At 53.0% G+C, this 13,723-nt stretch overlaps 1 long non-coding RNA gene across 1 annotated transcript in view; it reads right to left on the reverse strand.

The window, feature by feature from the left end:
* Positions 1-12,974, reverse strand: part of LOC141257932 (uncharacterized) — a 35,330-nt gene extending 22,356 nt beyond the window's left edge. Inside the window, exons 1-2 of the long non-coding RNA XR_012318134.1 lie at positions 12,915-12,974; positions 12,506-12,702 (exon numbers count right to left, since the gene is read on the reverse strand). This is a non-coding gene — a long non-coding RNA (uncharacterized lncRNA). The remainder of the gene's footprint in view (positions 1-12,505; positions 12,703-12,914) is intronic.
* Between the last annotated feature and the right edge of the window lie 749 nt (positions 12,975-13,723).

Genomic DNA, 13,723 nt, shown 5'->3' on the forward strand with positions numbered 1-13,723 from the left:
AGGATTGGGGGGTGAGGGGACCATGCATACCAGTATTTAGGGTTGAGGGGTGCCATGCAAATCAAGATTGTGTGTGAGGGGTGCAATGCATACCAGGATTGGGGGGTGAAGGGTGCCATACATACCAGGATAGGAATGAGGGGTAACCATGCATACCAGGATTGGGGGGTGAGGGGAATATGCATACTCGGATAGGTATGAGGGGTACCATGCATACCAGGATTGGGGGTGAGGAGGACCATGCATTCAAGGATTGGGGGGTGAGTGGTGCCATACATACCATGATTGGAGGGTGAAGGGACCATGCATACCAGGATTTTTGGTGAGGGGACCATGCATACCATGATTGGGGGCTGAGTTGACCATGCATACCAGGATTTGGGGATGAGGGGCCCATCCATCCCAGAATTGTGGGATGAGGGGTGCCATACATACCAGGATTGGGGGGTAAGGGGTGCCATACATACCAGGATAGGGATGAGGGGGTACCATGCATATCAGGATTGGGTGGTGATGTGACCATGCATACCAGGATTGGGGAGTGAGGGTTCGATGCATACCAGAATTTGGGGGTAAGGTGATCATTCATACCAGGATAGGGGGGTGAGGGTGCCATGCATACCAGTATTGGGGGTTGAGGGGACCATGCATACCAGGATTGGGGGGTGAGGCGTCCATGCATACCAGGATTGGTAGGTGAGAGGTACCATGCATACCAGCATTGGGAATGTGGGGTACTATACATTCCATGATTGGGGATGAGGTGTGCCATGCATACCAGGATTGGGGGGTGAGGGGGTACCATACATACTCGGATTGGAGGGTGAGGGGGTATCATACATACCAGGATTGGGGGGTGAGGGGTAACATACATTCCCGGATGGGGATGAGGGGACCATGCATACCAGGATTGGGGGCTGAGGGGGTACCATATATATCCGGATGAGGATGAGGGGGTACCATGCATACCAGGATTGGGGAGTGAGGGGACCGTGCATTCCAGGAGTGGGGGGAGAGGGGACCATGCATACCAGTATTTGGGGTTGAGGGGTGCCATGCATACCAAGATTGGGTGTGAGGGGTGCCATGCATGCCAGGATTGTGGGATGAGGGGTGCCTTAAATACCAGGATTGAGGGGTGAGGGGTGCCATACATACCAGGATAGGGATGAGGGGGTACGATGCATATCAGGATTGGGTGGTGATGGGTCCATGCATACCAGGATTGGGGGGTGAGGGTTCCATGCATACCAGGATTTGGGGGTGAGGTGACCATGCATTTCAGGATAGGGGGGTGAGGGACCATGCATACCAGGATTGGGGGGTGAGGGTACCATGCATACCGGGATTGTGGGTGAGGTGGACCATGCATAGCAGGATAGGGGTGTGAGGAGTGCCATGCATACCAGAATTGGGAGCTGAGTTGACCATGCATACCAGGATTGGGGGGTGAGGGGACCATGCATACCAGGATTGGGGGGTAAGGGGACAATGCATACCAGGATTGGGGTGTGATTGAACCATGTATGCCAGGATTGGGGGGTGAGGGGACCATGCATACCAAGATCAGGGGGTGAGGAGTGACATACATACCAGCATTGGGGGTGAGGCGGTACCATGCATACCAGGATTGGGTGGTGAGGGGACCATGCATACCAGGATTGGGGGGTGAGGGGTGCCATGCATATCAGGATTGGGGGTGAGGGGACCATGCTTACCAGGATTGGGGGGTGAGGGGCCATGCATTCCAGGATTGGGGGGTGAGGGGTGCTATGCCATACATACCAGGATTTGGGGGTGAGGGGTGCCATAGATACCAGGATAGGGATGAGGGGGTACCATGTGCACCAGGATTAGGGGGTGAGGGGACCATGCATAGCTGGATTGGGCAGTGAGGATGCCATGCATACCAGGATTGGGGGGGTGAGGGGATCATGCATAAAATGATTGATGGATGAGGGGTGCCATGCATACCAGCATTGGGGATGAGGGGTACCATACATACAAAGACTGGTGGGTGAGGGGTGCCATACATACCAGGATTTGGGGGTGAGGGGGTACTTTACATACCAGGATTGGGGGGTGAGGGGGTACCATACATTTCCAAATGGGGATGAGGGTGTACCATGCATACCAGGATTGGGGGGTGAGGGTGTACCATGCATACCAGAATAGGAATGAGGAGGTACTATGCATACCAGGATTTGGGGGATGATTGCGCCATGCATTCCAGTACTGGTGGGTGAGGGGTGCCATACATACCAGGATAGGAATGAGGGGGTACCATGCATACCATTATTAGGGGGTGAGGGGTGCCATGCCATACATACCAGGATTTGGGGGTGAGGGATGCCATGCATACCAGGATAGGGTTGAGGGGGTACCGTGCATACCAGGATTGGGGGGGTGAGGGTGCCATGCATACCAGGATTGGAGGGTGAGGGGGCCATGCATACTAGGATTGGGGGGTGAGGGGACCATGCTTAAAATGATTGAGGAGTGAGGGGTGCCATGCATACGACCATTGGTGATGAGGGGTACCATACATACCAGGATTGTGGGGTGAGGGGACCATGTATACCAGGATAGGGATGAGGGGGTACCGTGCATACCTGGTTTGGGGGGAGAGGGGACCAAGCATTCCAAGATTGGGCGGTGAGGGGTGCCATGCATACCATGATTGGGGGTGAATTGTGCCATACATACCAGGATAGGGATGAGAGGTATCATACATACGAGGATTGGGAGGTGAGGGGACCATGCATACAAGTATTGGGGGTGAGGGGGACCATGCATACCAGGATTGGGGGGGTGAGGGTTGCCATACATACCAGGATTGGGGGGTGAGGGGACCATGCATACCAGGATTGGGGGGTGAGGGGTGCCATGCATACTTGGATTGAGGGGTGAGGGTGAGTATGCATATCAGGATTGGGGGTGAGGGGTATCATACATACCAGAATTGGGTGGTGAAGGAACCAAGCATACCAGGATTAGGGGGTGAGGGGAGCCATACATACCAAAATTGTGGGGGGTGAGGGGTGCCATACATACCAGGATTGGGGAGTGAGGGGGTACCATACATTTCCGGATGGGGTTGAGGGGGTAACATGCATACCAGGATTGGGGGTGAGGAGTGTCATACATACCAGGATTGGGGGGTGATGGGGTACTATGCACACCAAGATTGGGTGGTGAGGGGACCATGCATAGCAGGGTTGGGGGTGATCGGTGCCATGCATATCAGGATTGAGGGGTGACAGGACCTTGCATAGCAGGAATGGGGGATGAGGTGCCCATGCATACCAGGAATGGGGGGGTGAGGGGTGCCATACATACCACGATGGGGGGTGAGGGGTGCCATACATACCAGGATAGGGATGAGGGGGTACCATGCATACCAGGATTGGGGGTTGAGGGGAACATACATAGCAGGATTGGAGGGTGAGGGGGCCATGCATACCAGGATTGGAGGGTGAGGGAGCCATGCATACAGGAATTGTGGAGTGAGAGGACCATGCATAAAAGGATTGGGGGGGTGAGGGGACCATGCATACCAGGATTGGGGATGAGGGAGTACCGTGCATACTAGGATAGGCATGAGGGGTTACCATGCATACCAGGAACTGGGGGGTGAGGGTACCTTGCTTACCAGAAATGGGGGGTGAGGGGGTACCATGCAAACCAAGATTGGGGGTGAGGGGACCATGAATACCAGGATTGGGCGGTGAGGGGTGCCATGCATGCCTTGATTGGGGGGTGAGGGGTGCCATACATACCAGGATATGGATGAGGTGTACCATACATACCAGGATTGGGGGGTGAGGAGTGCCATACTTACCAGAATTACTGGCTGAGCTGACCATGCATACCAGGATTTGGGGGTGTGAGGCCCATGCATGCCAGGATTGGGGGGTGAGGGAACCATGCATAACAGGATTGCAGGGTGAGAGGACTATGCATACCAGGATTGCGGTGTGGGGGACCATGCATACCAGGATTGGGGGGTGGGGGGAACATGCATACCAAGATCGGGGAGTGAGGGGTGCCATGCATACCAGAATTGGGGGGTGAGGAGTGCCATACATACCAGGATTGTGGGGTGAGGGGATTATGCATACCAGTATTAGTGGTGAGGGGGTGCCATGCATACCAGGATAGGGATGAGGGGGTACCATGCATACCAGGAATTGGGGGTGAGGGTACCATGCATACCAGGATTGCAGGGTGAGGTGGTACCATGCATACCAGTATTGGGGGTGAGGGGGGACCATACATACCAGGATTGGGCGGTGAGGGGTGCCATGCATATCATGATTTGGAGGTGAGTGGTGCCATACATACCAGGATAGGGATGAGGGGTACCATGCACACCAGGAATTGGGGGGTGAGGTTACCATGCATACCAGGATTGGGGGGTGAGGGGTACCATGCATATCAGAATTGGGGGTGAGGGGAACATGCATACCAGGATTGGGCAGTGTGGGGTGCCATGTATACCATGATTTGGGGGTGAGGGGACCATGGATACTATATTAGGGATGAGGGGGACCATGCATAGGAGGATTGGGGGGTGAGGAGTGCCATACATACCAGAATTGGGGGCTGAGTTGGCCATGCATACCAGGGTTTGGGGATGTGAGGCCCATGCATACCAGGATTGGGGGGTAAGGGGACCATGCATACCAGTATTGTGGGGTGAGGGGACTATGCATACCAGGATTGAGGTGTGAGGGGACAATGCATACCAGGATTGAGGGGTGAGGGGTACCATACATACCAGGATTGTGGGGTGAGGGGATTATGCACACCAGGAATTGGGGGGTGAGGGTATCATGCACACCATGATTGCGGGGTGAGGGGCACCATGCATACCAGAATTGGGGGTGAGGGGACCATGCCTAACAGGATTGGGCGGTGAGGGGTGCCATGCATACCATGATTTTGGGGTGAGGGGACCATGGATACTAGGATAGGGATGAAGGGTACCATGCATTCCAGAATTTTAGGGTGAGGGGGACCAGGCATTCAAGGATAGGGGGGTGAGTGGTGCCATACATACTATGATTGGAGGGTGAGGGGACCATGCATACTAGTATTGGGGGGTGAGGGTACCATGCATACCAGGATTGGAGGGTGAGGGGGTACCATGCACACCAGGATTGGGGGGTGAGGGGACCATGCATACCAGGATTGGGCGATGAGGGATGCCATGCATACAAGGATTGGGGGGTGAGGGGTGCCATAAATACCAGGATAGGAATGAGGGGGTACCATGCATACCAGGATTGGGGGGTGAGGGGACCATGCAAACCAGGATAGGAATGAGGAGTACCATGCATACCAGGATTGGGGGGTGAGGGGGCCATGCATACCAGAATTGGAGGGTGAGGGGGACCATGCATTCAAGGACTGAGTGGTGAGTGGTGCCATATATACCATGATTGGAGGGTGAGGGGACCATGCATATCAGGATTGTGGGGTGAGGGGACCATGCATACCAGGATTGTGGGTGAGGTGGACCTTGCATAGCAGGATAGGGGTGTGAGGAGTGCCATGCATACCAGAATTGGGGGCTGAGTTGACCATGCATACCAGGAATGGGGGGTGAGTGGACCATGCATACCAGGATTGAGGGGTGAGGGGACTATGCATACCAGGATTGGAGTGTGATGGAACCATGTTTACCAGGATTGGGGGGTGAGGGGACCATGCATACCAAGATCAGAGGGTGAGGAGTGACATACATACCAGCATTGGGGGTGAGGGGGTACCATGCATACCAGGATTGGGTGGTGAGGGGACCATGCATACCAGGATTGGGGGGTGAGGGGTGCCATGCATATCAGGATTGGGGGTGAGGGGACCATGCTTACCAGGATCGGGGGGTGAGGGGCCATGCATTCAAGGATTGGGGGGTGAGGGGTGCTATGCCATACATACCAGGATTTGGGGGTGAGGGGTGCCATAGATACCAGGATAGGGATGAGGGGGTACCATGCACACCCGGATTGGGGGGTGAGGGGACCATGCATAGCTGGATTGGGCAGTGAGGATGCCATGCATACCAGAATTGGGGGGATGAGGGGATCATGCATAAAAGGATTGATGGATGAGGGGTGCCATGCATACCAGCATTGGGGATGAGGGTTACCATACATACGACGACTGGGGGGTGAGGGGTGCCATTCATACCAGGATTGGGAATGTGGGGTACTATACATTCCATGATTGGGGATGAGTTGTGCCATGCATACCAGGATTGGGGGGTGAGGGGGTACCATACATACCCGGATTGGAGGGTGAGGGGGTATCATACATACCAGGATTGGGGGGTGAGGGGTAACATACATTCCCGGATGGGGATGAGGGAACCATGCATACCAGGATTGGGGGCTGAGGGGGTACCATACATATCCGGATGAGGATGAGGGGGTACAATGCATACCAGGATTCGGAAGTGAGGGGACCGTGCAAACTAGTAGTGGGGGGTGAGGGGACCATGCATACCAGGATTGGGGGGTGAGGGGACCATGCATACCAGTATTTAGGGTTGAGGGGTGCCATGCATATCAAGATTGTGTGTGAGGGGTGCAATGCATACCAGGATTGGGGGGTGAAGGGTGCCATACATACCAGGATAGGAATGAGGGGTAACCATGCATACCAGGATTGGGGGGTGAGGGGAATATGCATACTCGGATAGGTATGAGGGGTACCATGCATACCAGGATTGGGGGTGAGGAGGACCATGCATTCAAGGATTGGGGGGTGAGTGGTGCCATACATACCATGATTGGAGGGGGAAGGGACCATGCATACCAGGATTTTTGGTGAGGGGACCATGCATACCATGATTGGGGGCTGAGATGACCATGCATACCAGGATTTGGGGATGAGAGGCCCATCCATCCCAGAATTGTGGGATGAGGGGTGTCATACATACCAGGATTGGGGGGTAAGGGGTGCCATACATACCAGGATAGGGATGAGGGGGTACCATGCATATCAGGATTGGGTGGTGATGTGACCATGCATACCAGGATTGGGGAGTGAGGGTTTGATGCATACCAGAATTTGGAGGTAAGGTGATCATTCATACCAGGATAGGGGGTGAGGGACCATGCATACCAGGATTGGGGGGTGAGGGTGCCATGCATACCAGTATTGGGGGTTGAGGGGACCATGCATTCCAGGATTGGGGGGTGAGGCGTCCCTGCATACCAGGATTGGTAGGTGAGAGGTACCATGCATACCAGCATTGGGAATGTGGGGTACTATACATTCCATGATTGGGGATGAGGTGTGCCATGCATACCAGGATTGGGTGGTGAGGGGGTACCATACATACTCGGATTGGAGGGTGAGGGGGTATCATACATACCAGGATTGGGGGGTGAGGGGTAACATACATTCCCGGATGGGGATGAGGGGACCATGCATACCAGGATTGGGGCCTGAGGGGGTACCATACATATCCGGATGAGGATGAGGGGGTACCATGCATACCAGGATTGGGGAGTGAGGGGACCGTGCATTCCAGGAGTGGGGGGTGAGGGGACCATGCATACCAGTATTTGGGGTTGAGGGGTGCCATGCATACCAAGATTGGGTGTGAGGGGTGCCATGCATACCAGGATTGTGGGATGAGGGGTGCCATAAATACCAGGATTGAGGGGTGAGGGGTGCCATACATACCAGGATAGGGATGAGGGGGTATGATGCATATCAGGATTGGGTGGTGATGGGTCCATGCATACCAGGATTGGGGGGTGAGGGTTCCATGCATACCAGGATTTGGGGGTGAGGTGACCATGCATTTCAGGATAGGGGGGTGAGGGACCATGCATACCAGGATTGGGGGGTGAGGGTACCATGCATACCGGGATTGTGGGTGAGGTGGACCATGCATAGCAGGATAGGGGTGTGAGGAGTGCCATGCATACCAGAATTGGGAGCTGAGTTGACCATGCATACCAGGATTGGGGGGTGAGGGGACCATGCATACCAGGATTGGGGGGTGAGGGGACTATGCATACCAGGATTGGGGTGTGATTGAACCATGTATGCCAGGATTGGGGGGTGAGGGGACCATGCATACCAAGATCAGGGGGTGAGGAGTGACATACATACCAGCATTGGGGGTGAGGCGGTACCATGCATACCAGGATTGGGTGGTGAGGGGACCATGCATACCAGGATTTGGGGGTGAGGGGTGCCATGCATATCAGGATTGGGGGTGAGGGGACCATGCTTACCAGGATTGGGGGGTGAGGGGCCATGCATTCCAGGATTGGGGGGTGAGGGGTGCTATGCCATACATTCCAGGATTTGGGGGTGAGGGGTGCCATAGATACCAGGATAGGGATGAGGGGGTAGCATGCGCACCAGGATTGGGGGGTGAGGGGACCATGCATAGCTGGATTGGGCAGTGAGGATGCCATGCATACCAGGATTGGGGGGGTGAGGGGATCATGCATAAAATGATTGATGGATGAGGGGTGCCATGCATACCAGCATTGGGGATGAGGGGTACCATACATACAAAGACTGGGGGGTGAGGGGTGCCATTCATACCAGGATTGGGGGGTGAACAGGTACCATACATACCAGAATTGGGAGGTGAGGGGGTACCATACATACCAGGATTGGGGGGTGAGGGGGTACTTTACATACCAGGATTGGGGGGGTGAGGGGGTACCATACATTTCCAAATGAGGATGAGGGTGTACCATGCATACCAGGATTGGGGGGTGAGGGTGTACCATGCATACCAGAATAGGAATGAGGAGGTACTATGCATACCAGGATTTGGGGGATGATTGCGCCATGCATTCCAGTACTGGTGGGTGAGGGGTGCCATACATACCAGGATAGGAATGAGGGGGTACCATGCATACCATTATTGGGGGGTGAGGGGTGCCATGCCATACATACCAGGATTTGGGGTGAGGGATGCCATACTTACCAGGATAGGGTTGAGGGGGTACCGTGCATACCAGGATTGGGGGGGTGAGGGTGCCATGCATACCAGGATTGGAGGGTGAGGGGGCCATGCATACTAGGATTGGGGGGTGAGGGGTCCATGCTTAAAATGATTGAGGAGTGAGGGGTGCCATGCATATGACCATTGGTGATGAGGGGTACCATACATACCAGGATTGTGGGGTGAGGGGACCATGTATACCAGGATAGGGATGAGGGGGTACTGTGCATACCTGGATTGGGGGGAGAGGGGACCAAGCATTCCAGGATTGGGTGGTGAGGGGTGCCATGCATACCATGATTGGGGGTGAATTGTGCCATACATACCAGGATAGGGATGAGAGGTATCATACATACGAGGATTGGGGGGTGAGGGGACCATGCATACAAGTATTGGGGGGTGAGGGGGACCATGCATACCAGGATTGGGGGGTGAGGGTTGCCATACATACCAGGATTGGGGGGGAGAGGGGACCATGCATACCAGGATTGGGGGGTGAGGGGTGCCATGCATACTTGGATTGAGGGGTGAGGGTGAGTATGCATATCAGGATTGGGGGTGAGGGGTATCATACATACCAGAATTGGGTGGTGAAGGAACCAAGCATACCAGGATTGGGGGGTGAGGGGTGCCATACATACCAAAATTGTGGGGGGTGAGGGGTGCCATACATACCAGGATTGGGGAGTGAGGGGGTACCATACATTTCTGGATGGGGTTGAGGGGGTAACATGCATACCAGGATTGGGGGTGAGGGGGTACCATGCATACTAGAATAGGGATGAGGGGGTACTATGCATACCAGGATTGCGGGGTGAGGGCACCATGCACACCAGGATTGGGGGTGAGGGGGTACCATGCTTACCAGGATTGGGGGGTGAAGGTTGCCATACATACCAATATAGGAATGAGGTGTTACCATGCATACCAGGATTGGGGGGTGAGGGGACCATGCATACCAGAATTGGAGGGGTAAGGAGGACCATGCATTCAAGGATTGGGGGGTGAGTGGTGCCATACATACCATGATTGGAGGGTGAAGGGACCATGCATACCAGGATTTTTGGTGAGGGGACCATGCATACCATGATTGGGGGCTGAGTTGACCATGCATACCAGGATTTGGGGATGAGGGGCCCATCCATCCCAGAATTGTGGGATGAGGGGTGCCATACATACCAGGATTGGGGGGTAAGGGGTGCCATACATACCAGGATAGGGATGAGGGGGTACCATGCATATCAGGATTGGGTGGTGATGTGACCATGCATACCAGGATTGGGGAGTGAGGGTTCGATGCATACTAGGATTTGGGGGTGAGGTGATCATTCATACCAGGATAGGGGGGTGAGGGACCATGCATACCAGGATTGGAGGGTGAGGGTGCCATGCATATCAGTATTGGGGGGTGAGGGGACCATGCATACCAGGATTGGGGGGTGAGGGGACCATGCATACCAGAATTGGAGGGGTAAGGAGGACCATGCATTCAAGGATTGGGGGGTGAGTGGTGCCATACATACCATGATTGGAGGGTGAAGGGACCATGCATACCAGGATTTTTGGTGAGGGGACCATGCATACCATGATTGGGGGCTGAGTTTACCATGCATACCAGGATTTGGGGATGAGGGGCCCATCCATCCCAGAATTGTGGGATGAGGGGTGCCATACATACCAGGATTGGGGGGTAAGGGGTGCCATACATACCAGGATAGGGATGAGGGGGTACCATGCATATCAGGATTGGGTGGTGATGTGACCATGCATACCAGGATTGGGGAGTGAGGGTTCGATGCATACTAGGATTTGGGGGTGAGGTGATCATTCATACCAGGATAGGGGGGTGAGGGACCATGCATACCAGGATTGGAGGGTGAGGGTGCCATGCATATCAGTATTGGGGGGTGAGGGGACCATGCATACCAGGATTGGGGGGTGAGGCGTCCATGTATACCAGGATTGGTAGGTGAGAGGTATCATGCATACCAGCATTGGGAATGTGGGGTACTATACATTCCATGATTGGGGATGAGGTGTGCCATGCATACCAGGATTGGGGGGTGAGGGGGTACCATAGATACCCGGATTGGAGGGTGAGGGGGTATCATCCATACCAGGATTGGGGGGTGAGGGGTAACATACATTCCCGGATGGGGATGAGGTGACCATGCATACCAGGATTGGGGGCTGAGGGGGTACCACACATATCCGGATGAGGATGAGGGGGTACCATGCATACCAGGATTGGGGAGTGAGGGGACCGTGCATTCCAGGAGTGGGGGGCGAGGGGACCATGCATACCAGGATTGGGGGGTGAGGGGACCATGCATACCAGTATTTGGGGTTGAGGGGTGCCATGCATACCAAGATTGGGTGTGAGGGGTGCCATGCATACCAGGATTGTGGGATGAGGGGTGCCATAAATACCAGGATTTGGGGGTGAGGGGTGCCATACATACCAGGATAGGGATGAGGGGGTACCATGCATATCAGGATTGGGTGGTGATTGGTCCATGCATACCAGGATTGGGGGGTGAGGGTTCCATGCATACCAGGATTTGGGGGTGAGGTGACCATGCATACCAGGATAGGGGGGTGAGGGACCATGCATACCAGGATTGGGGGGTGAGGGTACCATGCATACCAGTATTGGGGGGTGAGGGGACCATGCATACCAGTATTGGGGGTGAGGCGTCCATGCATACCAGGATTGGTTGGTGAGAGGTACCATGCATACCAGCATTGGGAATGTGGGGTTCTATACATTCCATGATTGGGGATGAGGTGTTCCATCCATACCAGGATTGGGGGGGTGAGGGGGTACCATACATACCCGGATTGGGGGGTGAGGGGGTATCATATATACCAGGATTGGCGGGTGAGGGGTAACATACATTCCCGGATGGGGATGAGGGGACCATGCATACCAGGATTGGGGGCTGAGGGGGTACCATACATATCTGGATGAGGATGAGGGGGTACCATGCATACCAGAATTGGGGAGTGAGGGGACCGTGCATACCAGGAGTGGGGGGTGAGGGGACCATGCATACCAGGATTGGGGGGTGAGGGGACCATGCATACCAGTATTTGGGGTTGAGGGGTGCCATGCATTCCAAGATTCGGTGTGAGGGGTGCCATGCATACCAGGATTGAGGGTGAGGGGTGACATGCATACCAGGATAGGGATGAGGGGTGCCATGCAAACCAGGATAGGGATTAGGGGTGCCATGCAAACCAGGATAGGATGGGGGCAGCACATAACAGGATGGTGGAACAGGATTGGTGAGCAAAATACAAGTATGGGGGCAGCACAACTACCAGGATGGATGCAGCGCAAATACCAGGAGGGGGGCAGCACATACCAGTATGGAAGACTATATACCATTTAAATGCTCGCCACCCGGGCGTAGAATGGGTTCAATAGCTAGAGTGTGTATATGCATATATATATATATAAAATCACAAGCCAAGGAATAGGATTTAGGATTAAGTAGTCAAAATAGTGAATGTTACCTGATGCATTGTCGTATGTGGTCTCTTCATGTCTAGAATGTGCAGATTTCCAGTGACAGGAAGAGGTCGAGGTCCGGGGGGCAAATTATAAGCATTTTTTTTGCATCCAAAGAAAAACAGAACAAAAACAAGGCATAAAATAATAGACAGAACCAATGTGATGGGATCAGATGGGATCATAATGCTAGGAAGGGTTTCTGCAAACAGAAACATATAAATGTGCTAACATCTATAAACATTATCTATCTATCTATCTATCTATCTATCTATCTATCTATCTATTTCATGTATTTCTTTCTTTTTCTTTCTTTCTTAGTATATTTACTCAGAATATCTATAAATCTATCCTATTGAAACTAAAATCCTTCTGTATTCTCAGTACTATTTTCTTTCCCACATTTATGCTTACATTGTTAATGAAACGTCCACGACTGGATCCTGCTCTTCAGTGTGATTTTGAAGTTCTAATTCACATACCATAACATGGAAAATGTAATGTGATATTTACAACCCGCCCAGATATTTGGGCCAAGGAATTATTTTCTTTGAGATTAGCTGAGCTGTGGAGCAAACTTCTCCTAGAACACTTGTCAACTACAAATAAAATCTAACTGACACAACCAATGGGGACAGAATGAGTTGCTGCCAGACTCCACTGCTGTCAGACACCTCCAGCGAAGATTTATCATCAAAGAAAACAAAAAGGGCATCGTGTTTAAGTAAAAATTGCTGGATCCTTTTCTTCCCCAAAATCATCTGTTAAATGGTATTCTGGAGTAGTGTTGAGCCACCCCCATAGTGTTCGGGTTTGGTTCGGTTCATCGAACACTGGCATGTTCGCAGAACTGTTCATCGAATGGTTCGTCAAACACCATTAAAAACAATGGCAGGCAAACAAAAACACATAGAAACACATGGAAAACACCTTCAAAGGTGTCCAAAAGCTGACAAACTGCTCAGAAGACACAACTAACACATGGAAAAGTGACAATTACATATAGTCATGCGAAAAGAAAAGAGGTGGAGGAGTTAAAGGAAGAGGAGACACAGATATAGGCATGTCATGCCCTTCTAAAATCAAGAAAGGCTGGAGTAAAAAACTAAAATCAGCCTACCAACACCCAGACGTCGTGACAAGAAAATTAAAAAAAGAAATATCTTTAGGTAGAATGGCGGTTCCATTCAGAACACTTTCCTTACAAGACGTAGTGGTATCCC

Source organism: Phyllobates terribilis, unplaced genomic scaffold (genome assembly GCF_046119375.1).
Source record: "Phyllobates terribilis strain yellow unplaced genomic scaffold, ASM4611937v1 Scaffold_3__8_contigs__length_932513732, whole genome shotgun sequence".
Taxonomy (NCBI): domain Eukaryota; kingdom Metazoa; phylum Chordata; class Amphibia; order Anura; family Dendrobatidae; genus Phyllobates; species Phyllobates terribilis.